This window comes from Manis pentadactyla, chromosome 6 (genome assembly GCF_030020395.1).
Source record: "Manis pentadactyla isolate mManPen7 chromosome 6, mManPen7.hap1, whole genome shotgun sequence".
NCBI classification, from domain to species: domain Eukaryota; kingdom Metazoa; phylum Chordata; class Mammalia; order Pholidota; family Manidae; genus Manis; species Manis pentadactyla.
In genome coordinates, this window is record NC_080024.1 from 113,093,570 (window position 1) to 113,120,030 (window position 26,461).

Below are 26,461 nucleotides of genomic sequence, written 5' to 3' on the forward strand. Positions count from 1 at the left end.
TGGGAAGAATCTCCTGAAAGCAAAAAGATTAAGAACAACATAAGGCAATGTGGAGGAGGAAGGGTGTGGGCTTCTCCCATGTAGGTGAAATAAGACAGTTATGGCAGTCCTAAAACAAATTTAAACAAGTTTTCAGGTCCACCAGATTGTGACGTTCTTATGACACATCTAATACTGAACTTTGGAGAAACATTTCCTGGGTTACAGGAATGAGCCTAGTTCTTCCACTTCAAACAGGCCTCTCCTTAGGTGTATACCATTCAGAACCTACAGAGTTCCCAAAGAAGGTAAGACTGAATCCCAGGAGAAGACCCGAAAGACTGCCTCGTTGTAAGCAGCTTAGTGCAAGTTCCATTGTTCTAACTGTGTAGGCAGAAGAAACTTTGAGGTGCAGTTGTTTTTTTCACTCGTGCTTCCTGGGACGGCCCTGGTGTCCTGCAGTAGCAGCTCTCCACTCTTCTTGTGGGTTCAGGGAAAGGAACTTCCATGCCCTTCCTCAGTCTATTGTGAGACCTCAGGTTCCTTCTTCCTACCAGAGATACCGAATGTGGGTAAATCGCTGTCTGTAAGGGTAGCACTGCCTGCAGGGTCATCATGAGACCTGATAGATGGTGTCAGTGGGAACATGTAGACTTAATCGACCAAAGAAAAATTCTTTTATCTTTTGATGACTTTCCTGTGTCGAAAGAAAATCAACTTTTGACACTTTGATTCAGAGAACTGTCCTAGTCCATATAGAAGCCGTTTCCCATGACAAAATTATCTTCCCCAAATGAAGAAGTTTAGTGAGCTGTAGATTTTCTGAATGGTAAGATGGCAATAAAGGAAAAGCACTATTAAACAGAGGTCAGCTGAGCCAGGATTTACTTTCACCTGTGACACTTAAAAGTTTTAGTTTCTTTTCCTACTCATATCAACAACATCCCTCTGACTCACCATTTATTTGTTTGCAAAATTAAGAGTAGAAAAAATGGAGTTTAGAATTGTATGATTTTTGTGGAGTTTAGATAAGTGTCCTTTTTGATTGACGTCTAGATTTAGGAATGCCTTTTGAATTTATTGAAATTCATAATCCAAGCAATGAAAGTAATAAAGAAAAGGACTTTGCTAAGATAGAAGTAATCTGTTTTCATTTCCTTTCTTTTATTTGCAACTGGTTGGAGAAAAACTTCTGTGTATTCTAGTGCAGGCATATACCTAGTAATGAATTTGAGATAAAAAATCAATCTCCTTCAAGAAAACTCTCCTTATAACATTTCATTTTGTGTATATCTATACCCTCTTTCACTCTATACTGAACTTTGAATAAATACCATGCTGTTGGCCAAGCACAAGTAAATCCAACATTAGTCATAATGTCTCATTTCACCCACATGGACAAAGCCCACACCCTTTTCCACCGCGCTGTCCTATATTATTCTTAATCTTTTTGCTTTAGGGAGATTGTCCCCAGCTTCCAAGACTCCCAAATGATCCCTGAAGAGCCAGAAAGAATATTTTTCCAATGAGCTTCTGAAGTGCCTGTCTGAAAGGGGAATGGACTCTAAGAATAATCAGTATCAAAGAACTCTGCTTGGAAATTTCTAGAGCTAAAATTCCCGGTTGACTGTAACAAATCCATCCCAAGTAGCCAGACAGACAGGCAATACCTCCATCTATATATAGTCATAGACTGATATGCATTGAGGTATCTTCATATTCTGGCCACTGTATTAAGCATTTTGTGCACAGTTCCTTGCTTAGCCTCCATAAAAATATGGGGAATTAGACCATACCATTATCTCCATTTTCTAGAAAGTTTAGGCAATTTTCCCAAGACCACTGGATCCTTTGCATCTAATTGCAGATGCTAGAGTCTTAAATACTTGGCACATTGTTTGTACTGACGGTCCCAACCTCCTGAGAGGAGACCGATTGAGAGTGTTTTAGCTGTTCTACCTCAGGAGCAGGATCTGCATGAAACAAACACGTGCTTGCTCCATGCAGATCCTAGACAAAGTCATGAATGCATCCAAGGTGAAACTGAAGCTGAGCAAAACCAAGAGCATGAGCAAGTGCCCCCAAAGGGGAAAGGAAATAGAAGATGTGATTGCAGGGAGATAGCTGATCATCGTTCCAAGCAACATGTTCTGGCCTTTACTTTAAAAAAATAAATATTTTAGGACACTTTTAAATTGACAAGTTGTATAGTTAGTTGGTTTGTGACAAACTGTTTTTTACAAAAGTCTTTGTAATGGTAAAACTTAAAAAAAAATATGTTCAAGACCAAGAAAGGCAATCTTCCCATATCTTGTTTAGTCTCTAGCAAACTTGTTTGCAAAACACAAGGTTCGGTCCATACATAACTAATGTGGGCGGCCAGTTGATTATCTCAGAAAACAGCTCCAAATCAAGCTGTCCCAGCTGCGTGTTTATAATTCTGCAATAATCCTGTTTGTGGATCACAACTTGCCAAGGGAGCCTAATGTAAGGCATGGCCTGGAGAGCAAGAAACCTTGGAAATCAAGGAATTTCTATTTTCTTTCTCTTGAAGTGTTTCTAAGAGTTGGAAAGTGGGAAAGGAAATTAACATTTACTGTTATCTCATTTAATTCCTTTAACAATCTTGAGGTTATTCTTATTTCCATTCCCTAAGTAGAGAAAGGCTCAGAGACTCGGAGAAGAGAACTCACTTGTCATCCGTGATTTGGAGACAGAGGCTGGGACTTGGGACTGACTCACACCCAGTGTCAGCTTTCTGACAGCCCCGAGACGCAGGAGAATAAAATGTTCTTTAAAGCTCCTGCTTGTTGGACACCTTAAAGTAACCATCAGAATTATTAGTTATTTTAGCATAATAACCTCCCTGATTCCATTGAAAACAAAAACCTTAAAATCTCTACTGTACGACTGGCTCACTAAAAATCTGCCCTTATTTTCCTTGAAAAAAGTAAAATTTTATGTCCCAATTAGGTGAGAGAGTATTGGTACCTTATATACTTGCTTTAAACTTAGTATCTTTTTTCTCCCCTCTAAATAGACTTTATTTTTTGGAACAGTTTTAAGTTCACACAAAAGCGAGCAAAAGGTTCAGAGGTTTCCCATATACCAACCCCCTACCCTGCACACATGCATAATGCCCCCCATAATCAACATCCTGCTCCAGGTGCATTTGTTATAATCAGTGAACCTACATTGACAGATCATGTTCAACTAAAGTCCATAGTCTATGTTGAAGTTCAGTTTTTATGTTGTACATTCTATGGGTTTGGACAAATACATAATGACATGCAGCCATTTTTGTGTTATCTTACAGAGTGTTTTAATTGCCCTAAAAATCCTCTGTGCCCAGCCTATTCTTCCCTCCTTATCTCCACCCCCTTTCTCGCTGGCGTCCACTGATCTTTTCCTGATCTCCATAGTTTTGCCTTCTCCAAAATGTCTTATATTCGGAATCACACAGATGTAAAGCTCTTCTTTCTGGCTTCACTTAGCAATGTGAATTTAAGCTTCTCCTTGTCTTTTCATAGCTTGCTATCTCATTTCTTTTTATCACTGAGTAATATTCCATTGTCTGATGTACTACAGTTTACCCATTCACTTATGGAAGGACATCTTGATTTGTCCCTGTTTATGGTAATTGTTAATAAACCTGCTGGAAACATTTCTGTGCAGATTTTTGCAATGTAATTTTTCAACTCAATTGGATAAATACCTATGAGCACAGTTGCTGGATTATATGGAAAGACTGTATTTAGCTTTGTAAGAAACTGCCAAACTGTCTTCCAAAGTGACTATACCATTTTGCTTTCCCACCAGCAATGAATGAGTGTTCCTATTTCTGCACATCCTTGTCCACATTTGGGGTTGTCAGTGTTCTGGATTTTGGCCATTCTAATAGATGTATAGTGCTATCTCATTGTTGCTTTAATTTGCATTTACCTGGTGACATATAATATGGAGCATTTTTAATATATTTTTTGCCATTGTTTATCTTTTTTGGTGAGGCATCTATTCAGGTCTTTTGCCATTTTTCCAGTTGGCTCTTTTGTTGCCTTATTGTTGAGCTTTATGAGTTCTTTGTATATTTTGGTAACAATCTTTTCTTTATCAGATATATGTTTGTCCCAGACTGTAGCTCATCTTCTCATTCTCTTGACAGCGTTTCAGAGCAGGAGATTTAAATTTTAATGAAATTTGGCTTATCAATTATTTCTTTCATGGATTGTGCCTTTGGTGTTGTATTTAAAAAGTTTAGGATCTTTTTAAATAACAAAATATGACCTTATGATAGTCAAAATCCATTCATGCAGCAGATCACAAAAGGATTAGATTCAGAAAGCATAATTTGAAAGAGTTTTCAGGACCTCATAATAAATTGGTTTTAATTTGAATAAGACTTATTAAATATGAATTTATGGAAAGTGAATATTTATAACCCTTCTTTTTTGAGTTTCAGAAAACTGGCAGCCATGCCTCCTAATTCATTAGCTTTTCTGAGTCAGAAGGCAAAGTTGACTTGAATTACCTAGCAAGTCATTACACAAAGATGTGAAGTCAAATGTCATATTTCACTAAGCTAAATCAACAGAGGCTGGAAGGCCAGACAACAACCTTGTTTAACCATTTGATAGATTTGGAATTATTCTTGCCACAGATATTTAAACATATAATAGTTCATTGTCCTAGTATCTGTCACACAGAAAGTTCCTTTGCTCCACTTCTAATGATATGCTGCAAAGGTGGCAGGAATGAGTCCTGCTCAGGAACATGATGCCACAGAAAACCTGTACCTGTTCCTAGGGACCTGCCTGTGAAGTCTCACTTGCCTTCCCTCTGTTATCCATTATCACTGTTCTAGACAATGTCCTCTAAGCTACTACAAAATAAGGCCAACAAAATAAATCCTGAGCAGTATGAAATATTAATGTGATGGAAATTTCTGTAAGAAGAAACCATTTAATATTCCTTACATTATATAATCTAGATTTTAAAATGAAATAACTTCGAGTTCCAGGCTTTCTCCACCCTCCCACACTGCCCTGCTTTGAAAAATGTCCTGAATTCTTTCCTTTCAACTCAGTCTAATTGCAAAGGTCTTGGGTGAGATACATTTTTAAGGCAAATTTTTAAGCTTAGTTGGTTAAACTGCTTCAGAAGGAGAAAGCGATCTGAAAGAGTTCTGGATGGGGTAACACTAAGCAGTTATTTCTTGCTCTTCAAAGCAATGCAACTGAGAACAAGTCCACAGATGGACCCAAAGGGAAAACTCTGCCCTTGCCGGAGTGAGGGACAGCTTTCCCCCTCTGGAATTAAACTTTTCCCGTGGGATTAAATCACTGATTAAAAGCTGGAGAGACTCAGAGTGTCTGAGTGTCAGTTAAGATTCTTTTTAGCTGTAAATATGACTTAAAATAGCTTAAATGATGAGAAAACATATTCACTCAACTGGAAGTCTAAGATGGGCCGACTTCAGGATGGGCTTCCTCCAGGGGCTGTGCGTTCTTACTGTTCCCTCTTCCTTGCTTCACTCAGGGGGCCATGAAGCTGGTGCAATAACCCCAGGCATCGTATCCATATATACAAAAACATCCTGGGGGGAGGCTTGTGGAACTTCCGGCACAAATCAGATCAGGCACAGTGGGAATGTCATATACTGACTGACTTCAGCCTGATCCTTGAACCCGTCTTTGTGAAAAGGAGGCTGAGATGACCTTGACTGAGCTAAAATAAGCAGAGCTCCACCTCTGGGATGGAGGAGGGGTCAATCTCCCCTCAACCCACATCCTACGCGGCGCATGAGTGATGGAAGGGATGCTGGAGATACTATCTCAATGCCTACATATATGCATGAAATCTTAGTCAAAATTTCACATATCACCACAAATACTTGAGAACATCATGTATAATTCTTGGATGTGGAAGGTGTTTTAGAGAAATGTAGTGTAGGAAAAGTGAAGGCAGCATTACCAGCAATTCTAGGCTTTAAACATAAGTTAAAGCCTGTGTGCTCTACCTCTCCTGCGCTCCCCCGTTCTTCCTGTGAGAACCCACTTGCCTGCCCTGGGGGCCCCTCCTGTGTGCCCTGCAAACCCTCTTCTCCTGTCCTCCCTTGGCTGCAGTCACTGCGGAAGTGACCTGCTCCCTGCGGCGCCGACCAGCTTGGGGCAGGTGGAACTGGCCAGCTCCTGGCCCGAGGCCCACTGTCCATACTTCCCGCTTCCTGACGTGGGGTTTCTCTACGATGCCATGGGAGCCTGCTTGGCAGTGCAGGGGAGGTAGCACCCACAGGACCACGGGTGACCAACGGGGGGTGGAACCAAGGGTCATTGGTTCCCCATGTGTCCCCTCTGGCAGACAGCTCCCTAGTGCCCCTCGGGAGGTTCCCCAGAAAGTCGGAGGGGTTAAGCTCTGCAAGCATCTTACATTGACTTTCCCTTTTTCCCATTTTCACACCCCTGCTCTCACGGGATCGCTTCCCAGACAAATTCCTGCCTCAGGGCTTAGAGTCAGACTATGCTTTCAAAATGACCCAGCAAAATGGCATTACTTCTTGGGTGACATTTATGTAGACTGTGTATGTCGCAAACATAAATGTTATCTTGTAAATACATGTTATGAGCCCTCAAACTTCTGCAGGTTATAGCAAATTTAAGTCTTGGCTTCAAGTGCAAAACCCAGATTCCTTATTCATTGCAGTGTCCTATGTAACAGCCCTCTCTCTCCACATCTACTGTCTTTCTCCCCAAACAGTAGCTGTCTCATATTTTTATCATTTCTTGCCCATGTGTTAGTTACCCTGTTCATGTGCATCCTTAGAGTGTTTAAGTGGCTTACAAGAAGGTTGAAGTGGGACTTAGAGATGAAACTACATTGAAGGAACAATAAAAGTGGAGGCAGTGGAAAGAACTTCATGCCAAGAATGAGCCAGGTGAGAAAAGATGCCAGCTGGAGGGTTCCAGACTCAGTCCTGGTAAATACCTGTCTTTGTTGCCCTTGTTTTCCCAAGATAGATTGTATTACTAAATGCAGGGAGGCTGTGAGGAGTTGATAAAATACGGTATCTAATGTGCTTATAGACTAGGTACTCTATAAATACTTCTTAGGGTTATTTGACTGTTTTCTGAGTTAGGTCCTCATTGTTCCCCAAAGAATTTAAAGCACCTTCTTTATAATCTCCCAGCAACCTTTACAGTTTGCTGTTACTTCATAGGAAGCTGGACAAATACCTTCAGTCAAAACGTCAGTACATACATTATACATTTTTTTTATAGTAGCCATTTTAACAGGAGTGAGGTGGTATCTAATTCTGCTTTTGATTTTCATTTCCTTTTTGATTAGTAAGGTTGAGCCCTTTTTCATGTACCTGCTGGCTATTTGTCCATTTTCTTTGGAAAACTATCTATTCAGTCCTTTGTCCATTTTTAAATTGGATTGTTTTCAAGAATGTTTCAAATTATTTTAAACAATTAGGAAAAATGAATATGTACATCCAAAAGAATTAAATTGAACCCCTATCTTACACCATTTGCAAAAATTAATGTGAAATATTTTAAAGACTTAAAACTCCCAGGAGAACTCTATGGGGAAAATTCTATAGGGGGAAAACCTCCTTGACATTGGCATGGTTGATGATTTTTTTAGCATGAGCAATAAAAACAAAAATAGACGAACAGGATGACATGAAGCCAAAAGCTTCTGCACAGCAAAGGAAATAATAACAAAATGAAAAGGCACCCATGGAATGGGAAAAAATATTTGCAAATCATATGCCTGATAAGGAATTAATACCCAAAATACGTTCAGGAACTTATACAACTCAATAGCAAAAAAACAAATAATCCACATATATACATTCTGAATACAAAGAGAACACTTTTTCATTGGCTTATCTGCCATTTTGCTTGCATGCATTTTCTGTTCAATTACTTGGTATGCTAGCTATTTTATTTACAATATTCATAGAAATAAATGATACATACATATGATCCTTATGATACGGTAAACTTTTTCCTGTATGCTTTTGACATACAGCAGAAACTATTAGCAAAGTTTGAACTGCTGTAATTATAGGTCCAAGAAAGACCCATTCTATTTCATCTTTATGGCAAAAATTGTGAGAATTTCTCTTTACTTCTAATTCATTTGTGGTTGTACCTTGTGGGCCTTAGAAGTTACACATTTGTTCACTGGTTTTCAAAGCCTCCCTCAGGTTTAAAATTCTTCTGAGTGAGGAGAGAAACCATCCCAGGCAAATGGAAAAACTCCTTATCTTGAATGGTCATTAATGGAATCAAAACAGTGCCTAAAGCCAGCTTTACTAGGGAAAACAGTCATGAGCCACATAATAACATCAAACTTCAGCATTGTTAGTCAAAGCTGGTGAGTCTTAGTAGGAAATGTGAGTTAGTAAATATGTGAAAGGAAGTAACGATTGGTTGTTGCTATTTTTATCATTCAAAACAGAAAGCTACTACCATTTAATGTTAGATATTTTCCCTTATTCTTGTTTGATAAATTAACGAGTCAGAAGGAAACATAGCACAAGATCTTCTAGCAGTGATGGGGGGAAGGCCTTTAACAGAGAAGGTGAAACGCATTCCAGAAGCAACCCTAGCAGACCTGAGTGGCTGGGCTTGTTCCTGTTGGCGGCAACTTATAAGAGGGGTGGTGAGCTGCTTGGTCCCTTTGGATCATGTTCTCTTCCTGGTCCCCGTTACCAGCCCTGTGTTGGGACTGGACCTTAGGGTGTAGCCTCTGAGTACAGAACACTGAGCTGTAAGACCAGATGAGGCACCAATGTGTCATAAAGGAAAGTGAAACATATTTTTAGTATGACAAAGAAAAGTAGTATGCAATACACATCATACAATTCAATGTCAAACAGCAACAAAATATGGGACCAATGGAAAAAGCAAATGAAAAAGTCAGCACATGTATTTCATATATATACATATAGTAATATATATTATTATATCAGAATATGTCTTAACTCTCCAATCCTAGCAACTTTATTTTGGCCTCTCACAGCAGCAAAGCTGATACATATGTAATATGTATTTTATATATGTATATATGAAGGTATATCAGATAAATCTGATCAGATATATACCTTATGGTGTATATATACATCCCCTAAGTCTCTCCCAGTTCCCCCTCTCTAAGCTGATTTATAGAAAAAGCCAAAATCCACTTAAAATTCTGAAGTTCCAGAATAATGCCTCTACTCATGTAGATCATCTTCTCCTATAATCTATTAACATTCACATAATGAAAATATCTCCAATCGATTTCTTTTTGCCGCTATAGTGTTGGCCATCTCCTTCTGAATGAACCGTGGCAGTCCTGCCTCTGGAAGCCTCCCCTCCTCCCCCCTTCCCTGGATCTCCGTGATCTTTACACTCGTACTCCCTGCCCCGGGCCAGTGCCTCCTCCTGCCAGCGCCTGGGTTCCACATCACGGTGGTTACACTGCAGTTCCTAAGCTCTCCAGGCCCTAGTTCCATAGTCTATAAAATAGAGATAACTAAAGTAACAATGAAGGCAGTTCATGAGTAGTAAAATTAACAGGTAAATACCAGCTGATATTCATGGAACATCTACTGTGTTAGGCAGAGACCTAAATGTTTTACCAGGATTATCTAGTTTATTCCTCATAACTATAGCATTGACTTCTGAGATAATGGCTATCATTCCAGATAACACATGGGAAAACTGGCATTTAGAGAGATGAGTTAACTTACCCCAGTTTGGCCAGGTAATAAATGCTGGCATCTGGGATATGGATTTAAGAAGTCTGATTCTCAGGCCTTCCCCCAAATTCTCTCTCTCTCTATCATCAAACTACAGTCATTAATGTGTAACAGACTATGTGGCACATGGCACTTCCTTGGTCAGTAAAATGTTTATTATTTATTATCTTCTTTCATAACTTCATTCTATTGTTTCGACTTCAATCCAGAGTGGAGGGCCACCCCAATGATACGCACTATTCCAGGCTCTCCCGGGACCACCACGGTGCCCTGGGCATTCCTGCAGGGAGGTCTTCTCCCAGAGAACTCACTGCTTGTTTACCTGCCTCTCCCACTGCGCTGTCTGTTCACTGAGACTAGAAAGGCATCTCTGTTCTGCACTCCGACAGCCTAACACAGTTTAGGAATTCTGTAGAAACCTGAGGAATGAAGGAACATCTGAATGTCCGGGTAAATGGAACAGCTCTCTCCTTTGATTTCTTTGCAGCCTGTAGTTCCCTCCACATTTCTCTTTGAGGTAAGCCTGGCCGGAGCCTCTCCCTGCTGCCATCTCCTAGAGATCCATGGTGATGTTACAGGTCATCGAGACAATAGACATCTGGATAATTTTGTTTTCTAACCAACTACAAACTCCTCCACATTTAACTAGCAAAGCTCTGTAATTTTGTTTGTTATTAAAAAAAAACACTAAGCTAACATTTTTATGAATAGTTTTATGATGTTAATGAAAACCCAGCAAATCTTTCCAAATGCTCTATCTAAAATGCAGGTGAAATAATTTCTGAAAGTTCACAATCTTTATCTATGCAGGTCAGGATACTTCTTCAATGAGATCAGGATAATTTGTTTTATGTGATCTACATTTCCAATAATGACTCTGCCCTGTCCTAATGGTCTAATTTTACACCATATCTTTGAAAGAGCAAGAGGAACTACATGCTTCCAGCAGACAGAATGAGTACTGTCATATTCTCCCAACTTCTTTCAGTTGTGTGAAAACAATCCAGAGGTATGACTTGATAGATTTATTATTAGCTCAGCCATTAGTCATTCTGATGCATGACACTGCCAATCTGAGTGGGAGTTGGGATCCTCAAGAATAATGCAGAATGAATCCGGATAAAGTCAACTCATAAACCTGGGCTCAGTAAATCACTTTGCCACCTTTCAGGCTGCAGCCACACACCATGTCCCCTCTATCATCGCCATCATCTCCATTGCCTCCAGGCTCTGGGATTACCACCCACCATGCAGTAGCCTGCAAAATCAGCTGCCCAGATCCCAGGGAGTGTAAGAAAGAAAACCTTAGAAATTCTCTTTATGGTTACTTTACTACTTCTTAAATTCAACTTTTGTGTATACCTACTTAAAATAAGCATAGTATATTCATAGGATAATGTGTATTTATAGCATGTAAATAACTATGCATGCATTGGAGATGCTCAAAACTATTGTACCAGTGGGGTGCATCCCCCCACCCCACCAAAAAACAACAGGATTTAAGCAATACCTATGAGAAGCTTGGGGTCAGCCAGAGAAAGCCAGATGTTTTTGATTGGCTAGATATGATGTGTATGCATTTTTCCCCACAGGTCCCTGCAAGTAGAAGCACTGTGAGATATAGTGGGGGGATCATGTGACCAGCAGCAGTGGGATCCTGGGCACTTTGAGAAGTGAGGAGATCTTATCTAGGCAAGACAAATGACAGCCCATCCAGCTTTCACCCTTCTAAAAGGTAATCTGATGCAATTTAATTTCCTTGACAAAAGGAAGTATCTGTAGAAAATTTCAGCAGATTTTCTATGGAGAGAAGAAATCTCTATTTTAATGACTGATCTCTAATGAAAATTCTGAAATGGTACAAATTCTCCAGTTTCATCTTTCCCGAATGTCTCCCATATTGTCATTACACTGAAGAAAATGCCTGCGAGGGCAATAATGAACTTGAAAACCGAATCCTTCCATAATAGTAATTTTGAAGCTCTTTATCTCTATTCGATGTGAGGAGAGGGGTGGGGACCACTTCTGAGAAAGCCCAAAGGTGAAAAGTCAGATTGTTTTCATCTTTACTTCCGCAGGAGGTACATGAAGACTTCTTCTCAAATCATACCTTGTGTGTAGAGGAGGAAGGCTGGGATGATTTCATGTGACAATGTAGAGTACAATGGAGCCAACCAGAATGGGATGTCCTAGGTAGATTGGTTTCGTGTTGTCTTTAGAAATAGTTGGGTAGAAAACTAGTGAATTGGCATATCAATTATTTTCCTCCAAGACACAGAGTCCTAGCCCCTTATGCATTCCCTTTCTTTTGTTCAGGCACTAATTTGCCACAACTTTTATGAACAAAGGCAAAAGATTATTGAATAAAAATCCTTACTTTATCTTTATTTTATAAGTTATGTAAGAAAACTTGAAGACAAATTCTTTTAGTAAAAGACTTCAGTCCAAAGTGGAAGTGTCCTAGGTATATGAACTGGCTTTTTATTTTAAAAGTGTGTTTTTTTTTTAAAGGATGGTCCAGTGTTTCAAGGTCAGATATTTTGAACCTTGTTTCCAGTATCAAGCAGGAAGGAAATCTGCAGTTTAACCCTGAATAAGAATAAGGTTATGCAGTCTTGAGGTTTTGAATTGGGATCAGGGCTAAAATAATATGAATTATAAACCACAGAAAAACTTACTTCAATTGTCAGGGAAAAACTCCCAAGGAGAGAAGAGAGACAGGAAATGGCATAAACTAAAGAATGCTTCCCTCCCAAGCTGCTGGACTGTCAAAGCTGTTTAACATGAAACAGGCACCTGATGGTAATTAGAGTGATCCACTGATCTGAAGCTTGTATTATAGTTTAGGACATGAATAAATGAGTCTTGGTGTAACACCATGCAAAGAAAAATTTAGAAAGTCTATCAGCATTTCAGATCATTAAATTTACATTTTATGAAAGTGCAAAGAGGAAAAATGTTAATAGAGAAAAGGCCAGGGCTGCAAATTTACTGTGTGGGTTCACTCAGCCTCCTGCTCATCAAGGCACTCTCTGTTTTGGAAGAATGTTGGTCAGTTTATATCACTTCAAATAAAATCATATTTACTGCTGAGGTTATGATAAATGCCTTTGAAATGCACAGGGAAAACCTCTTCTATTTATTTTCTTATTTAAGAAACAATATAATTTAAAAACAAAAGCTTAAGGCACGTGGTTCGATATGACAGGATGAGAGGGAGACAAAGTATGTTTAAACTTTCAGGCTGGTCAGCCTTTAAAAGGGCAGGGAGTGGTTCATGGCATTTGCAACACGGAGGCTATACGGAGAATTGGCTAGAAATGATTAAATCAGGAGACAGTCCACACATCCTTTGCCTGTACTATACATTTTTTTCCATGTTCCTCCTTTCCTAAGGCTTTAAACTCTCCTATACATCTGGTAAAAACCATTTAGTATGTTTTGGGGACCAAACTGCCTCCTTCAGACATAGGACTACAAAAACAGTCGGCTGTAGTCAGGGGGTGATGGTCTCTCCTAGCAAAATGGCTGTATGCCTGCTGAGCTCAGCATGCGGCCCCTGAATAAGAAGGGTGCTGTCCGTCAGGGGATGACTCTAGAGGCAGTAGATGTTTTTATATACACTTTTCCATAACATCTGGCAATTTTATAGCCACAAAGTGTGTTTAAAACTTCTAAGCTTCTTTCACTCCATAGGTTAGAAGCCCCAATATTTTGTCACTTCTAGAAATAAACATTTCGTTGTCCTTCACAGCTATAAACTGGCCAGCCTGGAAGAAAGCTCCAGGTGGAAGCACATCCCAGGGACCATGTCCATATTCCTTTCACATTCAACCTTTAAAGAAATGCAATTTGCCTGCTGACAAACTTAGGACTTGGTTGTGTGTCTAAACCTCTCTGTTCAAAAATCTCCCAGTCATCCTTCACTCTCCCTTCTTTCTCACTGAACCAGGACTTACTGAGAGTACATTATGTAGCAAGCAGTGTGCCAGCTATGGGAAAGGTCCCACGTGCTAACACCCAGGGCACGGGAGCATATCACAGCTCACCCTTCCTGCCCTCGGACACGCCCCAGCACCTGGTGAGATCAGCACGCCCTTGGTCTGCAGCACAGTCACAGCTGTATGACCCGGAAGCCTGGGCTCTTTTGCCCCGTACTTCCTACTTTATCCCCGTCTCCCATCCAGTCAACCATCAAAGACTGTCCGTCCACACCGCCCAAGTCTCTCTCAGAACCGTTCTCTCTACCTGGCCAGTGTTTAGTCTCTTATGATGGGTTCCATGGCGTATTTCAGCCCCTACAGTCTGGTGTCCCCCTCTCTGCCCTTCCGTCTGTCTGCACACTGCTCCTATTGCCATAGTCTGTCAGCACAGCTTGAGAAGGCATTTCCTTCCCGGTCCCTGTTTCTCCTTACGATGGCCCAGTTTATCACTCCAGTAGCAGTGATGACCACCATCTGAGGTTCACCACGCCGCCTAGTCAATCTTTAATCACATTCTATTTTTCCCCTTTCCCATGCCTTTCTTCATTCCATTCTCTCTCCTGGAAATTCCAACCTCACCTCCTCTGAAAAGCCTTCCCGTGTCTCGCCCACCCTGAGTGAGTACCTGGCCTCTGGCCGCCCAGAGCCCTTTGAACAGCACTTAGCACTTCCATTGCGTATGTTGCTCACCTTTCTCTCTCTCTACTATTACATGCAGAGATCTTTCAGAGGAAGAGCTTTCTGTGACCAGCCTGCAGTGCAGCCCCTCTTGTAAAGGGGCATCAGCCTTGATGGGCTGGTTCAGTGAAGAAATCACCCCTAAGGGCTCCCTGAGGAGTCAAACCTCAGTCAAAACCGTTAACTGGTTTTGCAGCAATGAATGCTTTGAGACAATTTCTTTTCATAGGCTTACCCTTTCATAATAACTGGGAAGTGTGGTATGTAATATAGAAAATCAATGGTGTATCTACAGAAAATGTAGTGTTATCCATCTTAGCACCTAGACTATAAATATCACATATGTTTTGGTTCAGATATAAGTTTATCTTTGATTAATAAAAATGTATTAGGAGAAATAAGATAAATGACAGCATGAGAATTTAATTGCTTGAGATGTTTACTTTCCCCAAAATGAAAGTGTAACAATGAACAGAAGTGAATTCCTTGGCCAAACACTGAGGCCATTTGAGGGTATCTCAAACAAGCCAATCTGCAGTATTTGTCAATTTCTGTAGTATCAGTGCTCCCACCATGGTCAGTCTGAAGCTACCAGTGTGAAGACACTGAACACAGAGTCAGGAAGAGTTGTGAGCACCTGCTGCTCCAGCCAGTATTGCACCGAGTGGGAGGTACTCTGAGGAGGGAAATTAAAATGCCCCAGAACCCCTGCTTCTCCGTGTGTTGCTGTTGTTAATGTGTTTGTTTCTTGTTTTTGTTGAGAAGATAGAGTTTAGTGTCACACCAGGCTGGCAGGAGTACTAATCTGCCATAGAGGTTTGGTGCTGAGTGAGTCTCATGGACAACTTCACAGATAGTTGGAAAAATCATACCAGGTACAAGGAGCTTTATGCAGCACCTGGCACTGAGCACTTTGCAAATATTATGAGTTTAATGTTGATGATGATGCTAATAATAATACTCCTTTGCTCTCAGCTGTGGGTGAGAAGGGTGGGTTCCTTGGGATGCAGGTGCTTAGTTTTGGTTTTGGTATCACTTACCAGCTTCTGGGTTTGTCCCTCTGGTGTCCGCAGACCCCAGTTCCTGTTATCACACCACTGCCTTCATCTCCTTGCCTCATTCTTCATCTCCGCCTTCAGTGGATCTCCGAGGGCTGGTCAGTTGCACAGACTTTGTGCAACTTTACCTTTTGCTACAAGTGTTTTCTTAGTTTTCATTTTTACTTGGTCTCCCTCATCACTGTACAGCTCCCTTGATTTTCAGGGGTGGTCTAAGTACTTGGTCAAATACATAAATATGTAACATGTATATATTTGATATATATAGATGATCTTTTAAAAAAAACAATTCTGGGTGGTTATTTTCATTTCCCATTTTAGTAACATTTAATCTGTGGTGTAATAAAGAGATAAAGTACAAAGTTGGTCCAAAGCTTATTTATAAGATACAGATCCCAAATATGAATTTCTTTTGAACTTATAATAGTGATATTAGGAATAAAACACTACTTCCTTAGTGCACAACAGTTTATAGATGCTATTTTTTTACTCTTTAAAACAACTCTGTGAATTAAGTATAATTACTTCCAATTACAGATGAGGACACTGAGACACAGAGAGGTTAAGTAATTTGCTCTGGGTCACACAGCATGTGGGAAGTTTAAAATGAAATTGGAACCAGATGAATTTGCCCCTATAGCTCAACCTCACTTTGTGCTCTACTCTACTACTATCTGTAACAATATTTAATTAAATAAATTTTTCCTGAAATATGCTTACCATTATATTGATTCAGTTAACTGCAATTTCATATAATACTAAATCTTCCATTGTGATATTTTCCACTTAGTTTCAATTTGTTCCTCAGCATTTTATTACAGTCAGAATCATTAAAGGGTTTTCTTATGATATAACAAGTGACTAAGTGGCAAACATGTGGTGAGTGGGTATAAAGGGCTTTAAACCATGCTTCATCAGTGGACACCAAAGGTCTATATTTTATCCATGCCTTGGGTTGAAGAAATATGAAAGTATTAGCCACAGTAGAAATGGAGGTGGGCTGAGCTTGAGATGTTCCTATATTACATAAAATATGCTTAATTAATTTGGTTCTGGAAGAAACCATCAAAATTCAGAAACTGCCTAATGAAAAACATAACCAGTAAAGTGTTAGGAAGTCATTTTGCTGCTTGAGGGGAACAGCACACAGCTCTCAGCATTGCTCCTGTGCCTCTTTAGCAGATACGTGGAAGGCAAGGCAGCAGGCGCTGGAGGGCCATGTGGGCTCTTCAAGAGGGCAGAGGGTCCATCTTCTTATGGAAACAGACCGTAAATATTTTCAGCTAAACGTCAGTAGACAGCAATTTTCTGAATAATCAGGTTTTGTCTTTTATGTAAATGAAGCCGCAGAGCCTGAGGTAGTGACGTGTTCGTGGCCTCTGATGCGCAGGGATCGGCATCTGCCCTAGGACTCTGCAGAACCCGCCCAGCTGCTCCCCACCCAGGAGGGTCTGATCACAAGTCAGAGGGGAGAAATACCAGACTGGGAAAACATGAGTGGTCCATTAGCCACGTTCAGAGTCAATAGTCACTCCTGGAAATGCTGTCATTCTGGAACCTCCTGCTCCGCAGATGTGAAGTGCGTAAGTGAATCAGTCCTCAAAAGCGATTTGGGCCCTGCACACACAGAGGCAAGGGAATGGTGTGGGAACACAGAAACATTCCTGAAACTATCAGCACTCATTGCTGTAGAGGAAGCACTGTTTTATGCAAAGGGAATACTCATGAGCCAGAAGAAAAAGAAAAATGGTTATTATTGTACAAAGCATGAAAGATACTCAAAATAGAAAGGATTTTCTACACGTTATCTTGGCTACGAATGTAAGTTCATGGTTGGATTATGAAATTATACTTGGTCTCGTTCTTTAATATTTAACAGAACTCTGATTTATAAAGCTGAAGTTCAAATGGCCAATTGAAATAGGATATTGTAGACTAATGCCTTTATTGCAAAAGATTATTTGTACCATAGGTGTACATGTGTGTGTGTATATATGTGTATATCTTTATAGACGGACAGTGTTATCACAGCCTAACTATGACCCTTTTGTTTAATCAGGCACTGTTACACTCACAAGGATCTCTTTCCCTCCAGGGTAAAGGAGACGCTGTGGGAGTGGAGGTGGGTGTGGGGTGGGGAGCTCTCCAGTTTTTTTCATTTGCATTTTCTGGACGCAGGCAGTACCCAATTCCTAGTTCTGAATGCTGCTCAGAACTGGGTCGTGTACGTGTGACAAGATGGCCTCCAAAACCCTCTGGCCACGGGAGCCAAGGGCCGAGGCAGGGGATGAAGAAGGACGGTCACTGCCCCGGGAAAGTACGCTTGGGTGACTCGCTCCCTGTGGTGCTCTGCCTAGTAGGTGTCCTGCATAGAGAAACTAAGTGAGTCCTGCCCCTGCCACCCAGGAGGCTGCCATCATCTGCAATCCCTGTTGCTCACACACTTGTTCTGGTGCTGCTTCTCTGGTGTTCCCATGCCAACTGTTTACATATTTGGACCAGGCATTCCCTCCTCCATTTAACAAATGGGTGCTGGGAACCTGGTAAATTGTGTATCTTTTACAGTTTTCCAGTATGAGTCCCAGTCTGCACACATCTGTGTGAGTGTGTGTGAGTGTGTTGCAATGGTGAGTGTGCAGGGTGGCGTACATACAGACATGGGTGGTGCAAACACAGCTTGGGAGCAACTGAAGAGAGTTCTCAAGGCCGTTTAAACTCTTATCTTCAGGAAAGTGGATTTCCTTTGCAAACAGGTAACCGAAGCAAATCTGAGCCTCCAGTGCTGCATATGCCTGGTAAGGGAGACAGAGACTTAGTTGTAATTCAACCAATTACCATGTACTGCTGTTTCCTAAGGGATGTGTCTTCCACAAAAGAAAAACATCAGCATCCTATCCATTAAAGTACAGAACACATTGTTTTATCTTTTTCTCTAGAAGTTTCAGGAATTTCCATTATATCCTGTGGGAATTGAAACATCCTTCAAAGATAATGTGCTACATGTTTCATCCTCTATCTTATCTACCACACATTCTTTGTGCATATGCTTCTGTCAAGGGAGGAGTCTCCATTTAACATGATATTGTTTGGAAATCAACAATTTAGCATCAGTTGATGTACTCTCTCACTTGAAATATTCTAGCCAGAAAACCTTTAAAGTTTCATAACATCTACTTGGACTTCTGATAAATTATAAGCATATGATTACTGTATAATGGCCAGTGTGTCTTGATTTGATGTATTTCAGGGTGATGATTGGAACTCCTTTCATTTGTACATCCATGCCCTTATGAATTGACAAGACAGATCTTAGGTATGTGTCTAAAGTGAGGGTTTGGGGAAAGCCGGTATGGAGACTGCAAATGTCATGAGCCAAGAGTTGATTAGCAATAGACCGAAAAAGGGTGGAATGCCCACACTGTGGCCATACATGGTTGGGCAAGCATGAGGAACTAGGTTCAGTATAAATAAAGAGCAGAATCTGACTTAGAGCAGAAGCTATCTGAGCTGTCTGTGGACATGCACCTGGCTGGGATGGGGTTTTTGTGGGGTACTCAAGTAGACAGTCCAACGATTCTGGGTATCGTTATTTTCTTCTGTCTTGTGTCTGTTAATATCACCTTTAGCTAAACAATATCATTCACTAGAGGTCACCAGTTTCAAATTAAGCAACTAAACATTTTTTATTAAGCAATAAAAAAATGTATCCATGTTTGAAATTCAAAAAGCTATATTATCCATTATTGGAGATTTAATACTTTGCAGATACATTTTCCTGTCAAACCCTGGAAAAATTTCTCAGCATGCTAGGGGGTATATAATCTTTCCTGTTGTCCAGAATAACAAACTCAGAGCTCTTTCTTAGTACATTATTGTTTTACTAACAGACTAAAAAGCAGTAACAGGCAACCAATCTTTCCAAAAAATAATCGTGTTCACTTATATGGTGGCCTATGGCCCAGAGCCTTCTGTTACATTTATTTTTTGGCCCCTCAGTGTGTTTTCTTTTAAAATACTGACTACAAATGCCTTTAGATTGGCCTAGTGTCCTCCCTTCCCACAAGGGTTCCTCCACTGCCAGTTTATTCCTTACAGATTCACACAGGCATCCTAATTCTCTGGTCCCAACACTTACAAATTCTCAATAAATGCATAAAACCAGGTAATGTTTGTTGAAGGCTTACTGTGTTGCTGGCACAGCCCTATGGGCTAAGTACGATTTTACCTTACATTCTAGCCTATAGACTCTAAGAAAATTGCCCAAACTCTCCCAGGTGGTAAATGGCAGAGTCCAGGTTACAAACTGAGGGGCTGGATCCTTCCTTTTTTCAGTTTGTGGAGAATTCACATTCCACTGGGATCCTATATAGCCCAACCTGCATGTGTTTTGGAGTTTGGATTCAGAAACATCTGAACCCTCATGTGTGATGGTAGGAATGCCAAGAGTTGATTTGTCTGATAGCTGAGGGACCAATGAGAAAATACCCTCCTCTGGTAATAAGCCATGCCTGGTAGACAGCTCTATCTACAGGATTTGAGGGGCCCATTGCAAAATGAAAACACGGGGTCCTTGTTCAAAAAGCAGGAACAAGTGCTGACTATAGACTGCTTTCTTCTGTGGCTTCTTTTAACCTGCAATGGTGTTGTTTGTTACTTAATGTGCTCCCTTCTGGGTGCATGATAGACATTCCCAGGGTAAGCACAGGCTCCCAGGTTTCTGGTGGCCCTGCCCTGCAAGGCTTCTGTGTTACTGGCTGCTGGGGTCCCCTTCCACCAGCCACTAGCATGGCAGGAAGTCCATCTGCCCTTCTCACGGTCCATCCTGTAGCCCACAATGTGTGAATCATTGAAGGAGTGGCACATGGATGAACTGCTTCTTGTTGCTTTCTAAGTATGACATGTGATAGGAGCACTGGGAGCACCATGGGATATACTGTGACCCACACTGTGACTCAGATGTGCCTTCCACTGGGCATCTCCAGACCCATGAGGCCCCCAAAGACTACAGAGCATTTGGACATCTTGACGGTGGGAAGGTGCCCAGGATCTATAAGCACTGGAAGCAGTCACATGGTGTGAAGGATGGGGCCAAAAGGCAGACCAGAGGTGTGTTCACCTGAGCTGCAGTTCTGAATGAAGGCAGGCAGGAGGTGAAAGATCCCAGAGTTTATATTTATACTTGTAGACAGTTGTCTTTCTTCAATTGTCCCTGCCTCCGTTCATCATTTATAACATGCAAATTGGAATAGGCAACCTTGTGTGGTTATTGAGAGAATTAAATATTTTGACATCTACTGGAATGCTTAAAACATTCCTGCAATATAGTAAATAATGGGCAAAAGAAAGGCTCAAGATGGTGGTGGGAGTAGGGTGGCAGAAATCTCCTCGCAAAACCATATATATTTTTGAAAATACAACAAATAAAACTATGCCTAACAGAGAGACCAGAAGATACAGTACAACAGCCAGGCTACATCTATAGCTGCGAGAACGCAGCACCTCATGAAAAGGGTAAGATACAAAGCTGCAACCCAGTGGGACCAGAGCACTCCCTCCACCCCAGCTCACTGGTGGGAGGAAAGGAGTCAGAGTGGAGAGGGAGTGGAGGCACAGGCCTGCTAAATAACCAGCCTTAGTAATCTTCACTGGGAGCACAGACACACATTGCATGTTGTACTGGATATTACAGAAACAGAGAAGTAAAATCCGAGATGGAGACTACAAGCAGGTCCCCACAGCCGGCTCCCCTGGGACAAAAGTAAAGCAGGTGCTTTTTGAAAGTCTTAAAGGGACAAGAGCTTAACAGCTGGATGGAATCGTCCCAGCACACTCAGCCCAGCAGGCTGGGAATCTTGAGGAACATGAGGCACCCCAGCCCCCTGGGGGGTAAACCAGGGATGAAGCCCCTCACAGCAATAAGCCGCCTGCCATTCATTCCCACGGGCCAGCACTGCAAGCAAACCAGCTGACGCGCCATTGCTGTGGAGCAGCCAGAGAACAGCTCCACCCACAGCAACCACCCAGAGTCTCCTCCCAGCGCGCAGCTACCCGGGATAGACCCAGAGGCTGCCGCAGGCCCGTAGCTGCCCGACACAGACAGAGGAAGCTGGAGCAAGGCATGAAGGGGCACCATTCTCACAGGAGAACACACTCGGCATGACTGCCACTCCACACAGGGCTCTGGGCTATCCCGAAGGCTGCCCCGCCCATGGCAGCTCAGGGGATTAACCTGGAGGCTGCTCCCCATGTGAGGTAACCCACACAGGCAGCAGAGAAGGGCAAGGCAACCAGAAAGGAGGAAGGTATGTTGTTCTCCCAGCTGACACATGCACCATCTGCCTACGACTACGCCTATCACCACGAAAAGGCAGAAGAATTTGGTCCAGTCAAGAATCACCCAGACAACCCCCGAGAGAGGGCCTGAGGAGATAGAGATAACCAATCTTCCTGAAAAAGAATTAAAAATAAAGGTCATAACCAGGCAGATAGACCTGCAGAGAAATATGCAAGAGCTAAGGGATGAAGTCCCGAGGGAAATAACAGAAATGAAACAATCAATAGAAAGACTTAAGAGCAGAATGGATGAGGTGCAAGAGACTGTTAATGGAATAGAAATCAGAGAACAGGAATACAGAGAAGCTGAGGCAGAGAGAGATAAAAGGATCTCCAGGAAAGAAAGAATATTAAGAGAGTTGTGTGACCAATCCAAATGGAACAATATTTGCATTATAGGGGTACCAGAAGAAGAAGAGAGAAAAAAAGGGATAGAAAGTGTCTTTGAAGAAATTACTGATGAAAACTTCCCAAAGCTGGAGGAGGAAATAGTCTCTCAGATCATGGAAGCGCACAGACCTCCCAACACAAGGGACCAAAGGAGGACAATACCAAGACATATAATACTTGAAATGGCAAAGATCGAAGACAAGGACAGAGTATTAAACTCAGCCAGAGAGAGAAAAAAGATCACCTACAAAGGAATACCCATCAGGCTATCATCAGACTTCTCAACAGAAACCTTACAGACCAGAAGAGAATGGCATCATATATTTAAAGCAATGAAATAGAAGGGTTGTGAACCAAGAACACTGTATCCAGCACGATTATCATTTAAATTTGAAGGAGGGATTAAACAATTCCCAGACAAGCAAAATTTGAAGGAATTTGCCTCCCACAAACCACCTCTACAGTATATTTTAAAGGGAATGCTCTAGATGGAAGCACTCCTAAGGCTAGAATAAAACACCTAACATACAAAGAAAGGAGGAGGAAGAATAAGAAGGGAAAGAAATAAAGAATCATCACACTGTGTTTATAATACCTTAATAAGCAAGTTAAGTTAGATGGTTAGATAGTAAAGAAACTATCCTTGAACCTTTGGTAACCATGAATCCAAAGCCTGCAATGACAATAAGTACATATCTTTCAATAATCACCCTAAATGTGAATGGACTGAATGCACCAATCAAAAGACACAGAATAATAGAATGGATAAAATAGAAAGACCCATCTATATGCTGCTTACAAGACACTCACCTCAAACCCAAAGACATACACAGACTAAAAGTCAAAGGATAGAAAAAGATGTTTAATTCAAACAACAAGGAGAGAAAAGCAGGTGTCGCAGTACTTGTATCAGACAAAATAGACTTCAAAACAAATAAAGTAACAAGAGATAAAGAAGGACATTACTTAATGATAAAGGGGTCATTCCAACAAGAGGATATAACCATTATAAATATTTATGCACCCAATACAGGAGCACCGACATATGTGAAACAAATACTAACAGAATTAAAGGAGGAAATACAATACAATGTGTTCATTCTAGGTGATTTCAACACACCACTCAATTCAAAGGATGGATCCACCAGACAGAAAATAAGCAAGGACACAGAGGCACTGAACAACACACTAGAAAAGATGGACCTAACAGACATATACAGAACTCTACACCCAAAAGCAGCAGGATACATATTCTTCTCAAGTTCGCATGGAACATTTTCCAGAATAGACCACATACTGATCCACAAAAAGAGCCTCACAAAATTCAAAAAGATTGAAATTCTATGAACCAACTTCTCAGACCACAAAGGTATAAAATGAGAAATAAATTGTACAAAGAAAATGAAAAGGCTCACAAACACATGGAGGCTTAACAACATGCTTCTAAATAATCAATGTTTCAATGACCAAATTAAAACAGAAATCATGCAATATATGGAGACAAATGGCAACAATAGTGAAAAGCCCCAACTTCTGTTGGATGCAGCAAAGGTAGTTCTAAGAGGAAAGTATATAGAATTCCAGGCCTATTTAAAGAAGGAATAACAATCCAAAATGAATGGCATAAAGTCACAATTACTGAAACTGGAAAAAGAACAAATGAGGCCCAAAGTCAGTAGAAGGATGGACATAATAATGATCAGAGAAGAAATAAACAAAATTGAGAAGAATAAAACAATAGAAAAAATAAATGAAACCAAGAGCTGGTTCTTTGAGAAAATAAACAAAATAAATAAGCCCCTAGCCAGACTTATTAAGAGAAAAAGAGAATCTACACACATCAACAGAATCAGAAATGAGAAAGGAAAAATCACAACAGACCCCACAGAAATACAAAGAATTATTAGAGAATGCTATGAAAATCAATATGCTAACAGGCTGGAAAACCTAGAAGAAATGGACAACTTTCTAGAAAAATACGACCTTCTAAGACTGCTCCAGGAAGAAACATATAATCTAAAAAGACCAATTACCAGCAACAAAATTGAACTGGTAATCAAAAACTTACCCAAGAACAAAACCTGTGGGGCAGATGGATTCACCGCTGAATTTTACCAGACATATAGAGAAGACATAATACCCATTCCCCTTAAAGTTTTCCAAAAAATAGAAGAGGAGAGAATACTTCTGAACTCATTCTGTAAAGCCAGCATCACTCTAATACCAAAAAGAGGCAAAGATCCCATCAAAAAAGAAAATTAAAGACCAATATCCCTGATGAACATAGATGCTAAAGTACTCAACAAAATATTAGCAAACCAAATTCAAAAATACATCAAGAGGATCATACACCATGATCAAGTGGAATTCATCTCATGGATGCAAGGATGGCACAAGATTCGAAAATCCATCAACATCATCTACCACATCAACAAAAAGAAGGTCACAAACCACATGATCATCTCCATAGATGCTGAAAAAGCATTCAACAAAATTCAACATCTGTTTATGATAAAAACTCTCAACAAAATGGGTATACAGGGCAAGTACCTCAACAGAATAAAGGCCATATATGACAAACCCACAGCCAACATCACACATAAGAGCAAGAAGCTGAAAGCTTTTCCTCTAAGATTGGCAACAAGACAGGGATGCCCACTCTCCCCACTGTTATTCAATATAGTACTGGAGGTCCTAGCCATGGCAATCAGACAAAACCAAGAAATACAAGGAATCCAGACTGGTAAAGAAGAAGTCAAACTGTCACTATTTTCAGATGACATGGTATTGTACATAAAAACCCTAAAGACTCCACTCCAAACCTACTAGAACTATTATCTGAATTCAGCAAAGTTGCAGGATACAAAATGAATACACAGAAATCTGTTGCTTTCCTATACACTAACGATGAACTAGCAGAAAGAGAAATCAGGTGAACAATTCCATTCACAACTGCATCAAAAAGAATAAAATACCTAATAATAAACCTAACCAAGGAAGTGAAAGACCTATACGCTGAAAACTACAAGACACTCTTAAGAGAAATTAAAGAGGGCACCAATAAATGGAAACTCATCCCATGCTCTTGGCTAGGAAGAATTAATATTGTTAAAATGGCCATCATGCCTAAAGCAATCTACAGGTTCAATGCAATCCCTATCAAAATATCAAAAGCATTTTTCAACAAACTGGAACAGATAGTTGTAAAATTCATATGGGAACACAAAACACTCCGAGTAGCCAAAGCAATCCTGAGAAGAAAGAATAAAGCAGGGAGAATTATGCTCCCTGACTTCAAGCCCTACTGCAAAGCCACAATAATCAAGACAATTTGGTACCGGCACAAGAACAGACCCATAGAGCAGTGGAACAGAATAGAGTCCAGATATTAACCCAAACATATTTGGTCAATTAATATATGATAAAGGAGCCATGAACATACAATGGGGAAATGACAGCCTGTTCAACAGCTGGTGTTGGTAAAACTAGACAGCTACATGTAAAAGAATGAAACTGGATCATTGTCTAACCCCATACAAAAAGTAAATTCAAAATGGATTAAAGACCTGAATGTAAGTCATGAAACAATAAAACTCTTAGAAGAAAACATAGGCAAAACTCTCTTTTTTTTTCCCACTCTTTCTGAGTTTATAAACAAAAGTGAAGAGCTAGTCTTCCTACCATGACAACTCTTTTTTTTTCTTTCATTATTTTCATTGCTGTCCAATTCTTTTTTTTTTTCTGTAGATAATTATTTTTTATTGAAGGGTAGTTGACACACAGTATTACATTACATTAGTTTCAGGTGTACAACATAGTGATTCAACATTTCTATATATGACAATTCTAGGTACCAGCTATCACCATACCAAGCTGTTACAATATCTTGACTATATTCATTACATCCCGGTTACTTATTATTTTACCATTGGAAGTGTACACTTTTTTTTTTTTTTGTGAGGGCATCTCTCATATTTATTGATCAAATGGTTGTTAACAACAATAAAATTCTGTATAGGGGAGTCAAAGCTCAATGCACAATCATTAATCCACCCCAAGCCTAATTTTCATCAGTCTCCAATCTTCTGAGGCATAACAAACAAGTTCTTACATGGAGAACAAATTCTTACATAGTGAGTAAGTTCTTACATGGTGAACAGTACAAGGGCAGCCATCACAGAAACCTTCGGTTTTGCTCATACATTATGAACTATAAACAGTCAGTTCAAATATGAATACTCATTTGATTTTTATACTTGATTTATATGTGGATACCACATTTCTCTCTT